This window comes from Clarias gariepinus, chromosome 22, assembly GCF_024256425.1.
Source record: "Clarias gariepinus isolate MV-2021 ecotype Netherlands chromosome 22, CGAR_prim_01v2, whole genome shotgun sequence".
Classification (NCBI taxonomy): Eukaryota; Metazoa; Chordata; class Actinopteri; order Siluriformes; family Clariidae; genus Clarias; species Clarias gariepinus.
This window is the reverse complement of record NC_071121.1, coordinates 15,259,196-15,283,937: the sequence shown is the minus strand read 5'-3', so window position 1 is coordinate 15,283,937 and position 24,742 is coordinate 15,259,196. Positions and strand designations below refer to the sequence as shown.

Sequence of the window (24,742 nt, the reverse complement as noted above, 5' to 3'; positions counted from 1 at the left end):
ACAGCATTCAAGGGTGGCGCTAAAGAAATCCAGATCTGGCCTCATAATATTACATTCAAAGGTGACAAAGATAAGAATCAGCACCCTGGGATAGCATGAAAAAGAATCCTCAAGAGGAGTCGAACACAAAAAAAGCAACCTGTTCTCCTCTGATTGGCTTTGAATGAAGTTCGATTGATAGTAAGCTTGTGGGTGTAGGACACGTTCCTGAAAAGCATGCTTTAGTGGAAAATGTCCTCCACAGCACTGTATTTCAGTTCCCTTTTTTTGTCTCGATGAATGATTGAAACACAAAATGAACAACAATCCAACATTGCACATAACGTGCTTTGTAATGTCTAGAAACCTGGAAACCTAGAAAGCATTTCCAATCTTAGGTGTAGTGTACTTTTCAGGTGATATGTGTGTTAGCTGTATAATTCAATCCCACTATCTTTATCTCTAAGGTAATCTGTTTCATTCTCTTAATAAATTTTTTTTTTTAAAAAGCAAAAAGGATTAAAAAATGCCAAATATTTGCGCATGTTTGCTTTAAATCACAAGGTTGTTAAAAAGCACAAACAACAAATATTTCATCCAAATCCTTTTGGTCATATTAGTTTCATCAAAATTAATCAATCAGCTTGCAGCTCTAAAAAATATAAACTTCCATGTTTACATTCTGTTTTTCTAGTAAGTCACTGGCAGTAAATTATTGTTGGGGGAAAAAAAGTGTTGAGGTTTGTTGCGTGGAAAACCTTTTTTAATTATAAAGATTATAACACAAATCTTCAGTTTACAGCATCATCAGTCTTCTCCTCTACCAGTTTTAGTTTTACTTCTGTACTTGACTACAGAGTCTTATTATACAGTGGTATACGTAGGCATGTGCATCTCATCTGTGTATGCTTTGTCCATCTGCATAAATGTCTGTGGTCCTCTAAGGCTTTATCACAGGTCAGAAATCCCAATAAAGAAAAGGACATAGCGGAAAAAAACAGACATAGCAAGCACAACAGCTTCCCCCACACACCGTGTGTAACTTATGTCTCTTGTATACATATCTTGTGCATTTTACAGTGTCGGAAAGGTTATCTCTCTGCTTAATTTTCTTTTGAAAATATTACCGCAACCTGCATCATGGCTCCCAAAAGTAATAGCATGAGCAAGAGAAAACAAACAAGAAGTGTAGATTTGACAGAGAAACGGAAGACTACACTTCTACAATCCCATATAGCATTGTTAAGTTTATAATAGATAGATACTTTATTGATCCCGAAAGAAATTCCAGATACCATACAGTAGCAATAGAATCCAAATCAAATAGTATCCTGTTTTAAAGAATGTATTGTACGTATTTACATTAAGTGACACAGACCTGTGCTAATAGAGTGACAGAGTGTAAACATTGTTATTAGTGGTTTCAACATTCTCCAAAAATCCATTAAACACATTTAATTCACTCATATTTTGCACAGCCAGTATTTTTGCTTTACTGATCATGTGACAGAAAGAAGCAAAATGATTGCCTAATTAGGATGAGTCAAATTTAGCTTTGAAATGCGGCTGTTCCATAAGGTGGAAGTTCAAAGTTTCTAAAAGAAAGATACAGTATGTAGCAGCTTTGCAATCATACAAGCTTGCTCTCTCCAATCAATCACAATGAAATCACATGTCTCAGAGGAAACACATGATGGCCTTCGCCCTCCCTCCTTGGTAGTTGTATCCTTGATGGGAGTGGGCCCTATGATTAGTAAAAAAATCTGAAGGAATCTGGAGGAAAATAAATAAAAAATAAATACATTTGGGTGTGGCATATTGTGGAAGGGATTTTTTATATATATTAAAAAAGAGATGTGTGCAGGATCTGCAGAAATCTTCTGTAAAAAATGTAGAAATCTTTCTGAAAACACTTTTCAATGAATTTTTACTTGGCTGAATCTCCTAAAATATATCTGCTCTCATGTCTGCATGAAAGCAGGTATGACGTTCTAAATAAAACCTGCACCTTCTATACTTATACGCATTTGTGCTGCTCTGAACACATTAACCGTTCTGTCCAAATGTGGTATTGATATTCATAACAACCCGTGAAGGAAACAATAAAAGGTGTCAAAGAGAAACTATTACGAAAAAGAAGGGGCAAAAGGTTTTAGTGAGCATATTTGGGAATAATGTGAGGACAATATTAAAGAGTTGAACATTTTTATGCATACAAAAAAGAATTGAAATAATGATTTGCATGGGACTGTTTTTTTATTATTATTATTTATCCTTTTCATAGAGTCATTTGTTTGCACCTGCCTGTGACATTTTCTAATAAATTTACCTTTCAAAGAAACACTTAAAAGTGTCCTATTCCTATCTGTATTTGTCCTGTTTAGAACACATTACCATTCAATCTGAATAATGCATTCCTATTCGGCTTTTAGAATAATGCTGGTTGAAATGTCTTGAATCAGTGCAGAGACACGTTGTGTGGGAGAGGAAAGGAGGATAAGGACAGGTTCGCTCTCTTACATCCATTCAAACATACTCCAACATGCAACTGATAGTGGTGAAAATCATCCATTTTTAATGTGCTGTGAATTTGGAGGGATGAGCAGAAACGCTCTCTCTCGTTCTCTGCCTCTCTCATGTTGAACCAGCTTTAGGCTGCTTCTTTATCTGGAAAGCTGCAGAAGAGGCAGTATTCCATGCCCTCTGCAGTGGGAAGAATTTTGGCTCATGCCTTCGTCTATTAGCCCCCGCAGAAGATTGTGTTTCAGGCATAGCTATGAGGGCTTTTATGGGGAAACAGCATAAGAACATGAGCATTTCACATTTCAAATGGACATTTTAAAGTGTGTGTATGTGTGTGTGTGTGTGTGTGTGTGTTCGAGGTCTCAGACAGGCTCTAAGCAGATACTGTCTTTATCTGGATGAAAAGACTGCCTGATCTAAAGGCATTTGTGGCTTGAAGTGGTACAATGAAGGAATTACAAAGAAACCTTCCAGTGCCGTGATCTACTTTCTCCGGGCTGATCTCTCAATGAGACCCATTTGTATAGTTTCTCAGTGCATAGCTGGCTGTGATGACCTGATGACTGTAGCATAACATGCACAGCAGTGAAGCCATATCAACGTTTAATTAGATGTTATTGATCTTGATGGTGTTACTTGCTAGATGGCACTGACCCTTCTGCTCAGAATGAATGCCTGTAATTTCTCCTTTGCTGCTGTTACCAAGTAGCCTTGGTTACTTGCATATACTATAGTCTTCAGATTCCTCCTGTACTTATCATCTTATGCCATGCAGTTTAAAGACAAATAAAGGGGGTAATAGCTTTCCTCTCTGAGTCGCATGACTGGCATGTTTTAGCAGCTAATGGCCTCATTTGAATCCTCAGAAAACATGCATTCAAGCTGTTTTATACAGACCATTTGTGTATAAGCGAGAGAGATGGGGAGGGGTGAGAGAATAAGAATAGAGCATGTTAATATTGTCCTGACCTCACTCCGGGCCATTTCCACATGTTTGGGCCATTAAAGGAGGTCCTGTGAGGCCAGCGTTTCAGAGCTGAAGCAGGCAGTCCAATCATGGCTCTTTTTATCTTGATAAGGATGAGGGTAAGGGCAGTTGTGTAGAAAAAAAGGTCATTTCTGTTCTCATACTGTGACAGTGTTCTGTTATTCTGCAGAATTAAAAGTTCTGGTTTGACTTGAACACCCATCATAATTAACCAGAGAGCTTGGAGAAAAGCAATATGGACACCTGAACACATCCAGAACCAATTCTCTCCATCTGTTCTGTACTTTTCTACCCATCCTGAGGCATCGGGAGATTGTGCCAGCTTCAGTAGACAAAGACATCCCTATGTTAAACTGGACTTCATGTTAATTTAAAGAATTTCTGGTATATTGAACTTTCAGCTGCTTAACACACATAATGTTATATAATTTCTATTCGTTATCACCCAAATGAGGATGGGTTCCCTTTTGAGTCTGGTTCCTCTATTGATATCTCAGGGAGTTTTTTTCTTGCCACCGTCGCCGTCACCCTTGGCTTGCTCATCAGAGACATTTCATTCATCATTTATTCATCTCATTATTATCTAGACACATTTTTCTCACACATACACACTTGCAAAAATGTTCTTTTCATTTTTGTGAAGCTGCTTTGAGACAATGACTATTGTTATAAGCGCAATATAAATAAAATTGAATAAAACTGAATTGAATTGATGAACCTAATAAGTGAGAATGACTTGCCATTAAGAGTGCGTGCCTGAGAATTTTGACCTGAACAAAAAGTTTGTGACTCGGGTGGGAGGACCCCCTGATGATGCTGAGTGCTCTGCAAAGGCATCTAATGTAGTGCATGTTCAATAGCTGGTAGCTTGGTGCCAATTATTTTAGGTGGTTTTCACCACCCTTTACATAATTTTCCTTTCAGAAACTGTGGAGCTCCCCTACCAGTCCGTGATAGAGTTGGTCAGGATTCTCTCAATATTATGATGATAAAAGCTTTCTAGCATCTGGGGAGACAGATGCACTTTCATTGTGGTTTCTAAGAAAAAGTGAAGTATTATTGTGCCAGAACAGGCCCACAGAAATGTAGACCCCCAGGAACTTGAAGCCAGGCACACGTTTGTCTTCGGCCCCATTGATGTAAATGGGAGAGTGTTGGCTCATTTTTGATTTGTGGGAGTCCAAAATTAGCATTTTGGTTTTCTTGGCTTTAAGGGTAAGGATGGTGAAAGGACACTATGCTGCTAGGCTACAAATCTCCTCCCTGTAGGTCAACTTATCTACCACTGTGGTATCATCTGCATACCTACTGACCATGTTATGAGTTATGCAGAGGCACAACCCTGTGTAATGCCAGTGTTCAGAATGAGGGAGGAGAACATGTGATTATCAAACCTAACAGATTGAGGTCTGTCCAGAATCCAGTTGCAAATAGAGGTGCCAAAATAGAGGTGAGAAAATATCATGCCTTCGGCATCGTTACTTTGGCAACCAATACAGAAAGGTTGACAAGGTGTCAAATTTGGGCTGGCAATCTGAACAAAGCAAAAACCGATTTAAACACTTTCAAATGACAGCGTGGACAAACAGTCTTAAAGATCAGGTGTTAAACAAATCAGATTTAGCCGCAGTCTGAACCAGACCATGGTGAGTGCAAATGAGTGAGTAGGAGTGTGTGATATGGTGGGTCTGAGGATGTTCTTTAGAGAATTCATTTCTGTGAGTGAATTATTATTATTAATTGTGAGTGAGTGTAAGGCAAAGTAAGAGGGTATGAAGTTAGTTAACATGTGAATTATTGACTAAAACACACATCCTGGCTTTTTCCACTGAACCAGGTGGCACGTGTCTATTCCCTTTGGCTTTGTGTACAGTCTGTGCTGAGGCTTACTTTGTCTAATTAGCATCATTTGGGAGAGTTAATGAGTTTTCACTTACAGACAGTGTGCCGAAAAGGGCAGTGTACTGAGAGCTACCTAAACTGCTTTCAAGTACCTAATGCGTGTGTGTGTGTGTGTGTGAGCATGAAAGAGTTCTGGGTAGTGGGATTGTGAGTGACCATTAATCATCTTAATGAGTGGAGCTTCAGTTCCTGAGCTTATCAGACACTGAATGAGAGATGAACACAAACTGAAACGCAGAACTTGCAGCAACACTTTCAGCCCAGTCTGCTAGTCCACTTTTGCGTACTCTATAAACAGTTAACTAACCAATTACAGACTGTATATGTCATGCTCAGCTGAAGGCATGACAAAGATCATCAAAAAGTATGTATGTATATAAATATATATATATGCTTTTTAATTAATTAATGCTTGAAAATCGCTGAGTTGAAAACATAAAGGAAAAGAGAAGAAAAAAAGAATCCCCAAAAAAACAGGCTGGGTTTAGCAGGGCGTTTTGATTTAGGGAAAAAAAAAATCTGAACCGATCTGTCTATAATCCTGTTTTAATTGCATGCCACCTTTTCTCTCTGGGTTTATGTGTTTCTCTTGTATGCCTTTGTTTATTGTATTATGTGTCTCTCTTATCTATCCATCTCATTTGTCTTTCGATGTCTCTATTGTGTCCGTGTTGTTTATTTAATTCACCTGCCTCTTTACCTGCCATACACACACACCCAAACACACATAAACACACGAGCATTATAATATAATTCCACTATCTACTGTACATCTGTATCTTGCTCCAAACATGCATTTGGCTTTAAGTATTTAAGTATTTGCTCCGTCCAGATTAAAACTTTTTTTTGCATATTTGTCACACTTATGTGTCCGTACTTTTATAAAAAAAAAAAATTCATAAAAATATTATCTATTTGGTATATTAAGGGATATTATGCCATAACATGGGACAATTATTAATAGGGATAAATTAACACTGGGGTGGGAAGAGAAAGAACGAGAAAGAAGTGTTTCTGTAGAAATTATAAATGTGGGTTTAACTAAATCAAGGTAATTATCCTGAATGCAGAAAAAAAACTTTTGCACATTAATCATAAATTAGAAGCTTAATGGAAGAAAGCAGTATGGGTCCCCGAATGATATGGAGTCACCTATACATTAGTCTTGCTAAATCATTACAGTATGCCTCAATGGATAGTAATTAACGATGGCCTTATTGGACAATAATTAATGTCTATAAACTATAAGAGCTTTTTTCTACAAACTCTCCAAATGCTGCGAGCGAATTAGTCTCACACTCACTCATTACACACTCTTATACCAGTCTTATAATATCATGTGCGCTTATTAGTCTCGAAACGCTGGCGGGTTTTAACGTTAGAAGCCTGCCCGCGTTAAAAGCAGTGGGAGGCCGCAATGCTCAACTCATGCTCAAGACATGGAGTCATTTGAGGTGGGAAAAGCGTCACGTTAAGAGTTTCTTTATATTACTACAGGTGGTACACTCTGAACTATTCCCACACTGGCAGCCTGTGTGGTAGGAGAGAATTATTTGCAAAGCTTGAGTAGAAATAATAATTAATTTGGATGACAGAGATATTTGCTGCTTAGTAAAAATATGTTACTAAAAGTTACAGTGGTAAAGTGCTTGCCCTATCATCCTGAGATCGCGAGTTCGATTCCCGGGTGATGCTGTTACCTCTCGCAGCCGGAGGCCTAGAGAGAGCTGATTGGCCGAGCTCTCTCAGAGGGGAGGGATAAAAATACAAAAAAAAAAAAACATTTAAACATTTTGTATTTAAAGGTTTTATATATATTTTAATGCTCCCAGTCTTGTCACAAAAATAAATAATGAATCAATAAATGAAATAGGCTCACACTTCTCCCCAAAATCATCATTCCTTGATATAGCCTTACTATAATAGATGTTTTCGTAGAAAATTTCTTCAATCCAATTGAAATTGTTCAGATTAGTGTTTCCATGGATCCTGATCCGATGTGCATTTACATGCTCTAAGCGTTTAATCCAACCACTTTTATACCTTTGCAAAGTGCTTCTGCCTGCTGTGAAGTGTTTAATCTGCTGGAAATATAACAGAAGAAGATGAAGGAGAGGTTTTTTTTTTAACCTTTGAGCAAATTCAATTAGTTCAATAGAAGAAAATGACCCACATCATGTCATGACAAGAATATGTGAGTTTATCCTGTTCTTTCTAATTAAGCAACAGTTTCTAAAGAACGAAATGCTCCTGCGATTTTAAAACGGGAGAACAGGACCTTTATAGCTTGTTAGTGTTGACTTTCACATACCTCCAGCTCTGAATGAAAATCACTTTCAATTGGGACTTCTCGGGCTGTTCTGTTCTGACTGATGTCAGGACATATTGAGATTTCATACACATTGCACTATTATCCGGATTATTATTAGAATATTAAGCATCATGCGAATGCAGATAGTGTTACCACGAACCATCAAAGCAAAAAAATCTAAATGTAATCTGACTTATAAATAAGATCAGTATTGTAAAGGTAATATATATATAAATATAAATATAAATAAAAGAAAGCAACTTATTATTACTGATATCTACTGGAGGTTTTTTTTTTTTTTTTATTTAAAACACACACACATACAAAGGATGCATCATTTATGCATCATATATGCATGTTTTATTATCTAAATCACTTTAAATTAATTTATTTTCATTTTGTTATTTTAAGCATTTCATCATACGTATCCCTTCTATTCCCTGTGTAAGTACTTTTTTTCTGTTTCCATGACGATGTGACAGACAGGCATCTCAGACATTTTGACATTTTAACACCTCGCCACCTCAGAGTAAGAAATCGCTCCTAAGAGGCCAAAAATTCTCACACCAATTTTGTCCTACTTTTAAGAGTAGGAGTAAGAGCTAATTATCAAAATTCTTAGAATAGGAAATCACTCCTATCTCCACCAGAACTGGATGTAGGAGAGCTCCAGAGGTGTCCTAAATGGTTAAGAGAAGTGAGGAAATGGCGTTCACGCATGCGGAGGAGAGACGTTTTAGTAACATTGAGTGACATGAAAGAGCTTATAAAAGACATGTTTGGAAAACAACTAAATACTTTTCCCCCCTTTTTTAATCGCATGCAGTATGTAACTTGTCCAATAATGAACATGTCATGTGCTGACAACAGTACCTGCTATAATGCAGCTTTTTGAATAATAAATTAGACTCTGCTCCTGCAGCACTGCAGATCTTGCAGCGTGAAATCAACAATAAAACAAGCTTTCATGGATTGATGGAGTTGTGGGCATCATCCATGGCACACACATTAAAATAATTATATTGATATATAAATTTTATATATTTAGATTAAAATATTTAAGTGTACACAACTGTTTTTAAGATCCTCCGTTGTGAGCAGCACTTCATTAACACGGCGTATCTCTGTGTTTCACACTCCTCGGGGGTACATGTGGCAAACTGACAGGTAGCATTGATGCTTTCACACACACTTTTTATCTTCAGAGGTAAGAGTAGGTCAGAATTTTGCCTTGCAGAACTATTTCTTTACCTTTTACCTCCTCCACCACAAGCCAAACGCTCTCATACTCTCTCCGGTTTCACTTTCTTTTCAAAATCATTTTGATCAGATTATGACAGTAGTACACAACTATTATAGGGACTTAAAACAGTTGTGATTGGAGCAGGATTGCAACATGCAGAAAGTCATGCATCTATAAGTTTTGTCTGCGTGCATAAAGCTTTCACACAACTGTCGCTGATTTCACCATTTCGCTTTTTTTCACTACAAAAACCTGTCAAAACTACAACACCCATTATAACATGCAGCCTCATTTGCAGCTCTTAGTGTCGTAAAAAGTGACATCACACGCTTTCCTTGGCGCAGTCTTAATCCTTGCTGAAAGTAAGAATAGGAAGTTTTTATCTCCTACTTTGAGGTGGGAATATTTTCAGAATAAGAGTGGTTCTGACATGCTTAGTGTCTACAGGCCCTGTCATATTATTATGAAAAGGCTTGATTAGACTGATGTCCAAATTATTTTAGCATATAGTAAAAACATGACCAAATTCAGCACACTTAGTACACTTAGGATACACAAGTATATGCAGATCACATTTATTTTAAACTGCTTCTTTACCCGACAAGATCTCTGTATGCACACCAACATGGCATACTAATAACCATGTAATTTTGGATGTATGTATGTATTTCCGGGTGGCACGGTGGTGTAGTGGTAAGCACTGTCGCCTTGCACCTCCAGAGTCGGGGTTTGATTCCCGTCGCATGGAGTTCTCCCCGTGTTTGGTGGGTTTCCTTCCACAGTCCAAAGATATGCGGGTTAGGCTAATTGGCATTTCCAAATTGAGCATAGTGTGTGTTACCTCTAATGTATTGGCACCCTGTCCAGGGTGTACCCTGCCTTGTGCCCTAAGCCTCCTGGGATAGGCTCCAGGTCCCCATGACCCTAAATACAAGATAAAATGGTATACAGTAGAAGATGAGTGTATGTATTTCTTTTTTTTTAGGTAGATTTGTCAAAACACACACACAAACACGCAACATCTCAAGACCTCTTTATGTTTGTGAAACAATTTCACACTTTCCCCTCAGTCCTCAAGACATCTTGATTCTGACAAAGTAATCATCATCATCATCATTCAGGTCTAATGAGAATAAATGTGCTGCTAACGGTGCACTGACAGCCCCCCATTAAACACCATTAGAGAGAGAGAGTGTGAGCGAGAGCGAGCGCACGCGCATGAGAAAGAGAGAGAGCGACTCATTACCATCTATGCCACCTGCATATCCATGTTTCTCGTACAGGATGGGGGAGGGAGGGGGCGGCGGCACCTCCCTCCAAATGTCATTAGTCTCACAACAATGTGAACATTAAAACACACCAAACTAATACCCATTCTGTTCATAATTAGGTGCCTAGTGGCGCAGTCATTTTCTATGACAAAGCCGAAAGGGCGCACACAAGTGACAGAAGGATCGTTTCTTTAAGGGCAACAAAAAAGCCATGCAGCTGAGGCAGAGAGCAGCTATTCCAACCTATGGTCTTTGAATGACACTAAATATGGCAGGTGCAAATGAGTCTGTGAACAGCCGGCTTCACAGCAGAAATAAAGCAAACAGAAGGAGCTTCCTGGCACTGCACCCTCTCCCCTAACACCACCGCGCAAAATACTTCTCGTCAGAGACATGATATACCCGCTCATTCACACAATATAGCTAATCAGGTTCATAATACAGCAAATTGGACATATAATATAGCCAATCATAATATGCACTACCCAGTAATTACTAGTGCATTTATACTGGTATATAAAACACATGGGCAGACACACAACATTGGGCTTTGAATCCCTAAGATGCAAGTTTATGAGGAAGGCCTTTTATTGACAAGTGATTTAAAAAGGCAAGTCTAAAAAGCCTTTAATAGCTTAAAAATGTTTACATAGGTCTATGTGTTTATGGAGGAGAAAATGAGAAAATGATATTTGTATGTCGAGCTGATGCACAAACTCGAAAGGGCCGTCTGTTCCTTTGCAAAACAAAAAAAGTCGATAAACATTTTTAATAAGGATGATTTTGTTATTCTTAAGAGATTTTTAAAAATAATGATACAAAAATGTGTCACGGTGGTGTAGTGGTTAGCTGTACACCTCCAGGATCGAGGGTTCGAGTCCCGACTTCTGTGTGTGTGTGAAGGGTTGCCTGTTCTCCCCACACTTGGTTGGTTTCATCCGGGGCCTCAGTTTAGTTTGTGTGTGTGTGTGCTTGTGCCCTGTAATGCATTGGCACCCAGTCCAGTGTGTAACCCACATAGTGCCCCACGTCCCCGGGGATAGGCTCCGGGCCTCTCGTGACTCTATAAAGGATAAACCGTATAGAAAATGAATGAGACAGAGAGAGTGAGAAGTTTGCATCTGCTCAGAACGATTTGGTTTATTTTTAGACTATTTACCTTTTATAAAGACCAGCATTTAGCTGCAAAGCCAGAGTCCTGAGTCAGACCTTTCCCTTTATTTCCCCCTTAACATCGACAGTAAAAAATGATATCAATTATACAAAACAAAATGTTCATTTTAAGAAAAATTGCCGACCCATGCTCTGGGGCATGTTTCCTTTCTGCAGCACCAATCTAATATTTTCTTGCACCTTTTTTTTAAATCACCTTGCACTTTTTTTTTCTTTTTTAATTTGGTGAAAATTAAAGGTGCTACAGTAATCAAATTTCTTGTTTCCTGAAGCTTTTGGAAAAAAAAGTGTGAGATCTGAAAACCACATGTTCAATAGATTTAGTTATGTTGTCAAAGGGGAGTTCAAGTCAAACCGGGACTTGTGATAAACTTTCTCTTGCATGAGGCATAAAACTGACTGATATTGAAGCATAGTACAATGCAAAGCGGTAAAACATTTAAACAATGCAAACGTTTTAAAGAAGGCCAGACACACAGACCCTTGCACAATCCTGGAACTAATCTGGGAGTTATTGCCTCACCCACCGAACAGTCCAGACCTCGTTTCAAGCCATTTCGACATATTTGGGCCTTTAAAGGAGTTCCTGGGAGGCCAGTGTTTCAGACCTGAAGCAGACAGTCTGATCATGGCTCCAGCAAACTGACAAAACTTTCTACCTCGATGGTATCCCAGTACTACTGACATGCTGGGATACATGCATTAGTGTAGTGGTGGATTATATAAAGAAATAAAGAGAGTTTTACTCTCACACTGTAAATGCGTCCTGTTATTCTGCGCAATCAAAAGTCCTGGTTTGATTTGAACAGTCCTTATATTTTTGTAGTCTGTAATGACAGATTTAAATCATGCATTTAGCAGCATAATATCTGCCTATATCACGGTATCTTTTAGATTACAACTGAACGAAGCACTTTGGTATTATTAAACATGACTTCATTAGGATATGATTATACCTAGGTTAAGAATGATCAGCAGGTAAGGCATATAAAGTATAGTTTAAAGTGTAAAGAAGTTTTGAAGAATTGTTCTGCAGTGTTCCAATGATCTGTCTTCTTGACAGGATGCTTGAGAGCATCTACTGTATAATCCCAAATAAGGTCCAAATATGCCTGCAATCCTCCTTGTCATTTATCAGTTGTTAGAATGAAACAACCTAGTAGCAGAGATTTTAACGGAGTGCTGTATGCAGAGCAACTCAAACGCTCACAATTCATCCAGGCATCAGTGATGTGTTCTGATGTGAAGGATAATTGCTGGCATGGGCCACTGTCGGAGACACCTGTTTAGTTGTCCCTATCAAAGCACTCAAGTTGCGATCCCTGTATATTCTGTATAAATCACCTCTTTCTGCTGGATACAAAGATTTGGCAGCGGTAAATAAACACAACTGCCTCCCTAGAGACCTCGGAACTGTGCCAGGAATAAGTTCCCAGGAGGCTCACCTCCACCCAACAAAATATACAATCTTGTCTCCACTGGAGAGTCACATTATGGAGGTCAACTGCTAATAAACTACTACTAAATTGTCATCGTAATGTTCCATGTAAGACACTACTGTACTCATAAGATGGTTTACACATCAGAAAGGGATCCAAGGGGTCAACCACTTTAGAAAAGTTGAACCTTCTGTTTCTATACAAAGAACCCAATACTGTTTAGCTCTAAGTAAAACTACTTTGTTTTAAGAATCTACACAATCCGTCTAAGAGTAAATTAGAGTACCGCATTAAATATAGGAAAGTACAAATATCTGGTACATATTACATACTGTAACGTTACTGCATTTGGCAGATGTCCTTTTTCAGAGCAACTTGTTTTATATCTCATTTCACATCTGAGCAGGTGAGGGTTCAGGGCCTTGCTCAAGGGCCCAGTTGTGGCAACGTTGGGGTTTGGACCTGGGACAATCTGTAGTCCAACACTGTAAGCACCCCTGAGCTACCCCTGCCCCATATTAATCATGCAGAATTAATCAAATCTTAGAATAAAACATAAAAGCACTGAGTAAGCATGCAAAAGTTTGCACAAAGATTCTTAGGCTTTCTTAAACCATTTCATTGATTTATCCTTGGCTTTAATCTCTCCACACAATAGTATAGAAAGTATTTATGCACTGTATGCATACAGGCCTGGCACTTTTCCCAGTTTGTTAGAAAACGACTGCTTGCAAAGAAGTGAACAGATATTGGATGAAGCTCGTGCTTGGCTGCACAGGATCATCATCATCATCATCATCACAGGCTAAAGCTGTAATTGGATCAGTGAACCAGCTCCGGTCAGTAATACTCACTTGGTGGGGTTGTCCACGGCTGACTTCTTGCTCAAACTTTCCTATAAAAAAGCTCTAGCAAACTATGGAGTTCCAAAAAAAAAAAGCCTTCCCAATGTCCTTAAATCAATTTGTCTGCAGCTGACCCTTACTTGCTGAATTGCTGCTACCTTCCAGATGTTCAAAAGCATCTGTCCTCTGCAGCATAACAACCAGAACCACGATCCACTGGATGAGAAGGTCAGCCTGGTGTAGCTGTTTCCACCTAATACCTCCTGGAGTTTAGGAATTAAGGCTGACTGCATGGACTAATCGACTGAGGGATATGAAATCATGAACTCTCCGTAATGCATAACTGACGGAGACCCGTGATTGTCACTCTGACTGACAGTGGAGAGAGTAATGACACCCTAGCACGTTCGGAGAGATGAGCTCTCTTGTGCTCCTCAACCCAGATGGCAGTGGCATTGTCAGGATCCAAACTCACAATCTCCCAAGAATAGGATGAACACTTGCACCACTCAGCCCCTTAGATTTATTTGTTTTTGGATTACCCTTGAAACCGTCTGTCTGAAAAACGTTTTTTACATTTCTAACATGCATTAAATGTGAAGACTGGATTACATGTTGGTTAGTGAAGGACTGCACATTGGTTATTTGTGGATCAAATAAATTACCTGGAGACTTGTTAACAGTGAAGTCATACAGAGTGTATAATAATAAAACGTTATTAATTATCAAATATGTTTAAACATTGGAGGTGACATGGTGGCGTGACATTTGGTCTTAAATCTTTAGGGTCAGGTGTTCGATTGACGCCTCAGGTATGTGTGTGTGCCTGGAGTTTGCATGCTCTCCCTGTGCTTAGTGGGTTTCCTTGAGGTACGAGGTTTTCCTCCAGCAGTTCAAAGACATGCAGGGTAGGCTAATTTTCATTTCCAAAATTGCCCAAAGTGTGTGTGTGTGTGTGTGTGTGTGTGTGTTTGTGTGTGAGTGGCATCCTGTCCATATTGTAGCCCGCATTATGTCCCCGAGTCACCCTGGGATACAATCCAGGCCTCCCATGACCCTGTACAGGATGAGCGGTATAGGGCGTCAGTGAGCGAGTTGAATTAAACATTGTCATGCATAAATACGGTAATAAAACAAAATGAATCTCTCCCCAAATTTAACACGATAGTAGGAAAACGTTTGTTCATCATCTGTCATAAGCTCTGTGGCTGCCAGTGAACTCCACAACAGTGTACAAGGAAACAAAAGAACACATTTGTAAGTATACCATTATTTTTACTTGTCACACTCTCATTCTTCCTTCTGTATTAAACCCCCCCCCCCAAAAAATAAAATAAAAATAAAGTGTGTGCCTGCAGGAAAACAGAGCCCTGGCCTGTAAGAAATGCTGCTGACTTATTTTGGTTTTCGCTTGAAGTCAGGGAAAAAAATAATAATAAAGAATTGCCTTGGCGTCGGTGCAAAGAGGGCATTTCAGCCAGCAGTAATGTTGACACAATTATGGACCAGTGTGAAGTTTATCACAGCCCTTGTAAAGTCCCACCGACCATTTTCAGTGCCGGATTAATGATAGGAGATGCTACTGTATATCAGCTTGTGCGAAAAGAATTACTGGCATCTGTGTCATGGCCAATGTGAATGTGCTGCAATCTTTCGGCTTTATTTTGGGGGCTTTTAGCTTGTTGTATTTTTAGCATGGTAAATGCATCCTGTATTGGATTGGGCAGCCAAGTCTTGGCCTTGAAAAACTTCAGGCCTGATCGTTTTTATTTTTATAAAAAAAATGTTTCATAACCTGCTGCAAAAGCAGAAGAATAATAATCCAACTAAGTAAATTCCTGGTGTAAAGACATATTATTAACTCCCCCTCAACCACTCACTTAGTCATTCTCACTCATTCTCTGTATCGCTCTTCCTGTACAGGGTTGGGGGAAGCCTAGTGTATCTCAGGGGACTTGAGGAAACAAATATAATAGCGAGAACAGCATAAACAGGTGAGTAAACACTCATTCTGATATTACTCACAATAATGTAATGATGCTCTATTAGTTGAATGGTAAGATAGCAAGCTCCTACATAATCATTCAAGTGATAATGATGCCTACTGCTCGCAACGATCTCTGCACTAAACCCAACAAACTAACTTTTTAAATACACACTTATGGTGCCACACTGGCATAGTGCAATCATCACATTTATTCACAGAACCCACTCGTCTATACCGCTTCATCCTTTATACAGGGTAACAGGCTCAGGAGACGTAGTGGTGGGTATGCCCTGGAACAGGTGCCAATCCATAGCATGGCACACGCATACACATACTCACATCATTTGGTAACGGCAATTAGCCTAATTTGCATCTCTTCAGTGGTTATGGCAATGGACCATGGTTTGGAAGGTCCCAGGTTCAAATCCCAGGACCACCAAGTTGTCCCTGTTGAGCCCTTAAGTCCCTCAACTGCTCAGGTGTATAATAATATAAAAATGTAAGTTGCTGTGGATAAGGGTGTCTGCCAAATGTAAACCCACCTACCAAGCACAAGGAGAACATGCAAACAGACCTGAGGTAGGAATTGAACCCAGGCCCTGGAGGTGCAGAGTGCCTAACACTAAGCCACTGTGCCATGTCTTCACAGAGCGCTTACAGCATTGAAAAAACAACAATCCGGTGTGGTATGCATCAGATCATGTTCTTGTTCCAATTTCTTTCATTTTTAAAAAGTCCTATATATACCTAGCTTAGGACGATTTGCAGTGACTAGAATTATTTTTGGTCAACAGTCAGTTGTAACGTTGGAAAGATTTAGAGAGAATCCTTACTCTGAACGTTGGATAGATGAGGCGTATAAGGAAATTTACACCGATCAGTCGAAACAGTAAAAACATTTACCCCACCAAAGTTTTGGGTTCCACATGTGACGCTTGCATGGGCTCATGAAGACATAAGTTCTTCAACTAGGAGGCAGATTTTGTTTCATGGTGTTCCTGTATCTGTTTCTTTTGGTTACATCATACAGTCTACAGAATTCACTTGTATATATACTAATAAGCCACATACTGTAAAATTAGATAATGTATAACTTGCAACTCTAGTCACATTATTTACATCTTGTTTTGTCCTTGTGAAATGTTAGATGTTGGAAAAACAAGAAGGCAATTGAAAGTCTGTGCTCTAAAAAGAGATCTGATATCAATTGATCAGTTGCAAGATTGCACTACAAAAAGTGTCAAAAATGTGGATCTTGATTTTGCTATTAACCTGACCTTCTTACAACATCTTTAATATCAGATTTTGAAATGTGTATGATGGCTCACGGCAACACAGTGGCGTAGTGGTCAGCACTGTCGCCTTGCACCTCAAGGGTCCGGGTTCGATTCCCATCTCGGGTCTGCATGCATAGAGTTTGCATGTGTATATAATCTGGTTTTATTAGTTTTAATGTATTTTGATTTATCTCTTTCCACCTCTTTCGTGTGAGTTTTAAAAATGTATTAATGAAGAGTGGAATTAGATGCATCTTTCATACTACAGAAGGTTTTTTTGTTTGATTGAATCTCCTGCTGAGCGCACCTGACTCGTACCTCAGTCTCAGTTGTATGGTTAAACATACTGTAACAGCTCAACTTTTATTTCCTAATCAGTTAGTACTCAACTGTTTGAAATTATACACACTTCTGTGCCATAGTGTGCTTGCTGCATTAGTATTTTCGTAGGTCCGGTGGCTTAGTGGTTAGCACTGTCCCCTTGAACCACCAGGATCTGGGTTTGATTCCTGGCTTGGGTCTGTGTGCATGGAGTTCGTGTGTTCTCCAGTGTTTGGTGGGTTTCCTCCGGGTACTCTAGTTTCCATCCAGAGGCATACAGATTAAGTTTATTGCCGGTAGTGTGTGAATGTTTGTATTTAAATATGTGTGTGTGTGTGCCCTGCAATAGATTGGCACCCAGTCCAGCGTGTCCAGTACCAGTAAGTCTCCTGGGATATGCTCCATGCCCTGTGACCATGAACACAGGATAAAGTGGTATAGATGATGAGATCCGTCTATCTATATTTTTTTTTCCAAAAGGGTGACAACAACCTACAAGTTAATGTGTGTAGTTTAAAAGCATTGGCAAAATATACTTTTATTAGAGATAAATATACTATTGCTCCACAGTGGTTATTTTTATATTTAACAATTTTACATTTCAATACGTTTGCAGGCATCTTTGTGCCTTTGCAGACTTGCACAGTACTGTACATATCAGAATAAACATCTCTACTGATCTGATTGTATGTATTGTACATGAGTGAAACACACAGAGAGAGAGATAGAGGGGGATGGCGAGAGAGACGAAATCTAAAAGGAAATGTCTTTTCATTGAATAAATACAATTCCATCCTTTTATTTCCTTGTCAATCCATCTCAGAAAGGCTGTAAGGATAAATGTCATAAAACAATCCTGCTATCCATCCATCTCTGCCGTCTAACCATTCAACAGAGCTGCCAATCATGCTAGCGGTTCCTTCTTTCCATGGAGACTGACAGCTTTAAGAAGGCATCAACAAGTGACTGAAAAACTGGGTTGTTAAAGAGTGACTCACCCTGAAACCAATTCAAAAGTTTCGTCAAACTTTGTGAATTCAGAGACGAGATTTGGGCTGCGTTAAAGCATAATGTGCTTTTTCTACTGTATGTAGCGTACTAGTTCCTTTGTTCCCACCCAGCACTTCAGGAATATATCGATTCGGTCAACAAAGCTGCCGTTCTGGAACAAAGCAACGTGCCGGGCAATCTCTTTTCCCATTAGACATGTGCTTTAATTAGTGACACCAGCGTATAACACGCTTCTGTACACATACACACGAGGGGTTTGCATTGCACACCTCATGGTTCCAACACTCAGCTTATACTCCACATAAATCATGATAATAAGCAGAACTTATTATACATTTGAAAGGCAAAAGCTATTGTCTCACTGACTCCATAATATTGATACATAGATAGAGCAAGATCGGGGCAACGAAAAAAGGAGACACTGTACAGAATTTATACAGCACTTAATACTCTGGATTTATTGCAGCATGGGTTACTTAGTTGGGATTTTTTGTTTAAAATGCATTTATTTGAAATAGAAACTTACCTGACATATTTTTCATCCTAGGACAGACATCACTAAATTGTGGGCTGTGGTCCGGATCTGGACCAAGTGACAGTTCTGTCTGGACCCTGCTGCTTCTCCAATAAATGAGTATAATTAATATACCAGTAATCTAGAGCTTTTTTACCTTGAGGTGGGCACAGCTATACAGTATGTGTCACTCAACAGAGCCAATCAGTGCGATAGAGTATCGTGTATGGACAGTGTGTGCAGAAGAAACAGAAAAAAAGTGCGACAGAGCGTGGGTTTCTCCAAGAAAAGGAAAGCAGAATATGAAAACCCAACCTTCAAAAATGTGTGTATACACACACATACAGTATGTATGTATATGTAGTTTAAAACCAGTTTGTCTCATATGCTTTGAAACCATAGCAGTAATATGAAGGGTCACTCACTCAATCATCTATACCACTTCATCCTGGTAACCTCCAGGTCCCTGAGATCCTGTATACATGGTCACGGGGGGTCTGGGTCCTATCCCAGGGGACTTACGGCATAAGGTGGGGTACACCCTGGACAGGGTGCCAATCCATTGCAGGGCACACACATTCACACACTACGGACAATTTAGGAACGCCAATTAGCCTAACCTGCAGATCTTTGTACTGTGGGAGGAAACCGGAGTACCCAGAGGAAACCCACCAAGCACAGGGAGAACATGCAAACTCATGGATCAGGGAGCCTATCTACCGCAGGACACACACTTATTCACAGACTAGGGGCAATTTCATGCACGCCTACTCTGCTTTGTCATGGGACTGTGAGAGGAAACCAGAGTACCTGAAGGAAACCCACCAAGCACAGGGAGAACATGGAAACTCCACGCACACAGACCTGAGGCAGCAATCCAACCCTTGACCCTAAAGGTGCAAGGCGGACCACTACTCCAGTACGCTATCTATTATTAAAAATATAAGTCAACACGAAAACTAGACTTTACAGATAATCAGTGCATTTACAGGAGTTCACAGACTATCTGATTGCTTTTATTCTACTCTACTCTCATACTTACTAACAGAATTATAACAGAAACCATGCCAGGAAGAGAAAACTAAATATCTCCTTGTGTGACTGTAACGTGTACTGGTGGACATAAATCGCAACAATGACACCCCACATATAAAAGTGAGTCACTCTGTATGTAAAATTTATTTGAATTGACTTGCTTTTCAATACACTTCGTCCATCTCTCAACAAGCTTTCGTATTCCCTCATTAAGTCTTTTTAAGGCTGAGGTACGAGCCACGAATGCACTGCTGTCTTCACTTCTTCATCAGTTGTGGTGGCTCAACTGGTGGGTCACGACCCAGTGTTTGGAAACCAATGGTCTAGATCAACGTAAGCGAATTGTTACAAGGATGTCCTTCTTGGCACTAACTTTTAAGGTGGAATACTCCTTAAAATATTAAAACTGAAAGAAGCTTTAGAAAAAGAATTACAGTATCTCAGACACTTGATCTTGCTATGATCTTAATCCTGCCTGGTTTTGGAATTTTTTTTATCAGTTCGTTGGCCGGTTACGAACATAATGCCACATACACCATGTAGGGCACTATATGGTGAACAGGAAATGTCAACTGTTTCTTCCCTGCTTCTGGTCTAATGTCCTGACTTCATCTGTAGACACTGGCAATCATATCAGTTCCAGAAGTTCTCGATTCTTACTTCTTAGCAACTAACTGGCCCAGTTTTAGCAACGTTCACTCGTTTATTCATTTGTCCAGCTTCAGTAACTGCTTTATCCTGATCAGGGTTGTGGTTCTCGCCCTGGGATCATTGAACGCAAGAAGGGAGAAATCAATCAGGAGTCTCATTGCAGGGCGCGCACACACACACACACACACACACACACATTGAGCAGCTGATCCTGTTTACTTACATATACTGTGCTGCTTATGCACGAAGCAAATACTGTATATTTTATGGATTTCTCTTCTGTAAATACTGTATGATATAAACATGCATATACTCTGTATCCTGTATATTCATGTACATACAGTACAGTATATCCTACTCAGCATGTTATGTTATTAAAATTCTCTGTATATGTCAAATAAAATAAAATACTGTATATGTAAATGTAACTTTGCACTTCTGGTTAGACAGTTTGGATTTGTGTATTTACTTAATGCCAATGAAGTGTAATCATTAACAAAAGTCAGTATTTCTGTTACATCATAACCATAAACCGAATGTTGTGACAATAAATAGCAACAGTGTTTAGCAAGTGTATACCTATTAATATTAATGTATCTAATCTAATGACAAATAACACGACCATATGATATAATCCACAGCATGTAGACCTTCTATGTTTTCTCTTCTTCTATCCTCAGCTCCTTCTTTCCATCCTCCAGTCTGACCCCCGGGTTTCCATGACAATGTGAGGGTGGTTCCATAGACTGCTGTTAAATAATAAATACAGTTTGAGATTTGAGATTACTTATGAGGCTACTGAAAACGACCGTTGGCTTCTTATGGAACTACAGCAGCAGCTGAATTATATCTCTGAAAGCCAATGTTTGGGTCATAAAGCACTCTTCAGTTGGAGGAGAAAGCACTATTAAGATAAATATTCTCTCTTTCGATCCCATCTCTTTTTTCTCGATTTCTCTCTCTCTCTCTGTGGGCTCTCACACATGGACAGTTTGACAGTCTTATTTACAGAGTGCTCTCTTTCTCCATACTTACAGCTGCTAACTGCCACTATCACTCTTTTTTGGAAAATGCAGAGATCTATCAATCAAAAGAATGAGGGAGAGATGGAAAGAAAAAAAAAATAAAACCCAGGAGAGAGAAGGGCTGGCGATCAATGTATTCTGCCAAGCCTCTCAGCTCTGATAAGATCTCTCCGTGAGCTGTAGTGTTTAATTAGCCAAAGGAAACTGACTAAGAAGGTTGGAAGTAGCACATAAAATTGTGCGCAGAAAGGGTGTTTTAAACACACAATACTTAATAGAATACTACTACTACTACGAATAATAATAATAATAATAATAATTATTATTATTATTATTATCATTATTATTATTATAACATATGCTAACTCCAGGAAGGGATCGAACCCTGTCCATTTGTTCCCCAAAAATGTGCAGATAATAAGCTACATAAACATGTTTACTGTTACAGTATATAGGCTCAATGTTCAAGTGTAAAAATCGAAAAATCTATTCTCAATAAAAAAAATACAAATAATCAAACCAGATAAGATTTTTGCTATTGATCTTTATGCTGCCTAACACATTGAGACCTTGTTTTCTGACTAGATTCAAATGGTTTTCTCATGGCCACACAGCTGTTTCCTCCCAATACTGTAAGTTACTGGTGCATATGGAAATGCTCTCACTTTCAGCTGTGATTTCTATTGTTGATCTTTTTTATGATCCAACTTCAATTGTTTAAGTAATCACCATTGCTGATTTTTCTTTCTTACAACAACTTGTACTTAATGGTTACTAATGTCTCACTAATTTCATTTCTCCTTAGCTGTTTTCATTGCTTAATGCAACTCAATACTTTGAAGCTTCTTAAATTTGGACTTATTTTTAACTTTTTTTATTTCTTTTGTTGCCAATGTACTGTACAAATGCTTTCATTCTAACTGTATTGTATAGCACTATTTCGGGGTTTCTTCATAAATTCTCTAGTTATGTCCCACCAACTGGTGTACATACAACTGTAACCTTTTTAAATTTGTGAATTAATGTATACAGTACATGGACTGAAGTTCTGATGTTTCTCATGCTCAGTGTTCCTGGTCCAGCTTCCACATCCTACACAACCTTAACCAGGATAAAGTGTTTTCTAAAAATAAATGAATTAATTAGTTACTTTTCTGGAAGTATGAAGAGGTCTATACATTTTAAAGGAATGCTTGGCCACAAAAACCTTGGGCACCATGTCTCGGGCCTACCAGCTGTGTCCTTGACTTATGACATCTCAGTTCATTTTGTTAAGCTAATTTTGGTAGTCTTATTACACATAGCACATTCACCACTTAGCCTAATTTCTTTTAAAGACAGGTGTTGTTAAGCAAGATCTATGGGCACATGGCTAAATTGGGGATGTGTGATCTTAAAGTTTTTTTTTTTCAGTATGAATAATTGGTCATAAAAATACAGACTATTTTTAAAAGCTACTGTTTAATTACTGCGTCGTTTTGTAATTATGTTTATTTCATGCTAGCTGGGATAAGAGAGTTTTTGTTATATGGGGCTAATTTTAGTAGGGGTGCCCATTCTATTTTTAAAAGCGCAAAAAACTGGGTTCATACCGGTGGAGGAAAGAATCAGCCCAAGCCCTCCTCCACACCAGGAATGATGTGCTATTACTTTTCTTAGAAACTCAACCGAATAGGAGCCCTTAGTTAAACAGACTCCTTTGAAATGGTATCAAAAAGTTCAGCTGGGTCTTCCAAGCGTAAGGGAATGATCTCTACCTCACTGCAAAACGCACTGTTTTTAAGTCGCAAACTACTTTGCTCCCCAGACTCCATCCTGGCTCGTTCTTGGCCTGTTGGAAAACAAGACATGTCACATCAAAGGGCTAAAAAAACTCCACTCTACTACTTCAGCAAAAATCATGTTGATCATACAAAATGAACCCCTTCAAAAATGGTCCTGAATTCACTGCAAAAATCACTCCATATACAACAATGGAGTTTCGACAATGGACACACTGATTCAGCAAAAAACCACCTCCGTCTCTCTCCCCGTTGTGTGTTGATTTCTGCACACACACGGAGCCGGTTCTCCTGCCTTGTTTGCCCTTTAAAAGCGAAAGACTGGTCAGTGTCTTTGGGAGCTATGAAAGGCTGTTTGGGAATGAATTTTGTCATAAGAATCCATTCATTTTATACTCTAGCTAGAAAAAAACAACAACTTTTTGACCACTTTGGACAATCTTTTATCCTGCTCTCAATTTAAAAATACACACATACTTGAGATTCCACAAATTTGAAGCCTTCTCTCTCAAACTGTCTGAGAAACATGACTCTAGCGCCTACATTTTACGAAATATAAGTAGGAGAAACACAAGAGGCAGCAGCAAGTGGCCCAAATATAGAGACTAATAACTTTGTAACTATACGGGCTAAATTTTCCATTTTCAGCCATTTTCAGTATTTGCACAGGAAAAGCAATGCACCACCGTGCCCTACACTTCAATACAGTAGGAATCATCTAGTTTGGTTTTTATTGATTTATTATCATTATTATTATAAATATTATTACTTTTATCTAATATTATTATACTATTATATATTACTATTTCCAGTTATTGTCAATTCATTAGAATTTAGAGTTTTGTTTGCAGTCTTGCTTCACCTTCTGGTTTTCTTAAAAAAAAAAAAAGATCTATGTGGTAATTATTTTTTATAGTAGATTGGGAGTGACTTATTTTCTTTTACCCATTTCACTATTAAACCCCTAAAATCGACTGAAAATCAGACGCCTGTATAAAGTAAACTATTTTGACATTTTTATTCTGTTGTAGCTAATGTAATATTATCATGGTGTGTGCAGTGTAAATATGAAATGTTGTGGTCTTGCATTTATTCAATTTGACCGTGTCTCAAGACATGCTTTATAGAGAAATGTGCATTAAATCCTGAATAATTAATGTTACTTAACAACACATGACTTACAATACATTACATATGTCTAGATACTGATCAGGTCGAAAATGAAAAATATTTAAATTTTTGACAGCAGATGTTGAGATCATGACTCCAAATAGCAGTGTCTACACCTAGACCTATATTGGGAGTGAGAATCATAAGTGATTTTACCTGGGAAGTTGATAATTCTATTTAGGTTGATCTAATTATTGTCTGCTCTCTCACTTTCAGTCTGTATCAAACATAAATTCAATTTCATCTTCTTTCTATTTCTATTCCTCTTTCATACACTACATATATTCCTCTCCTCA

General features: G+C 38.7%; 1 protein-coding gene across 1 annotated transcript in view; it reads right to left on the bottom strand.

Annotated features, from left to right (window-relative positions):
• Positions 1-24,742, bottom strand: part of xkr7b (XK, Kell blood group complex subunit-related family, member 7b) — a 78,193-nt gene that overhangs the window by 15,897 nt on the left and 37,554 nt on the right. The gene's annotated exons all lie outside the window — the stretch shown is intronic.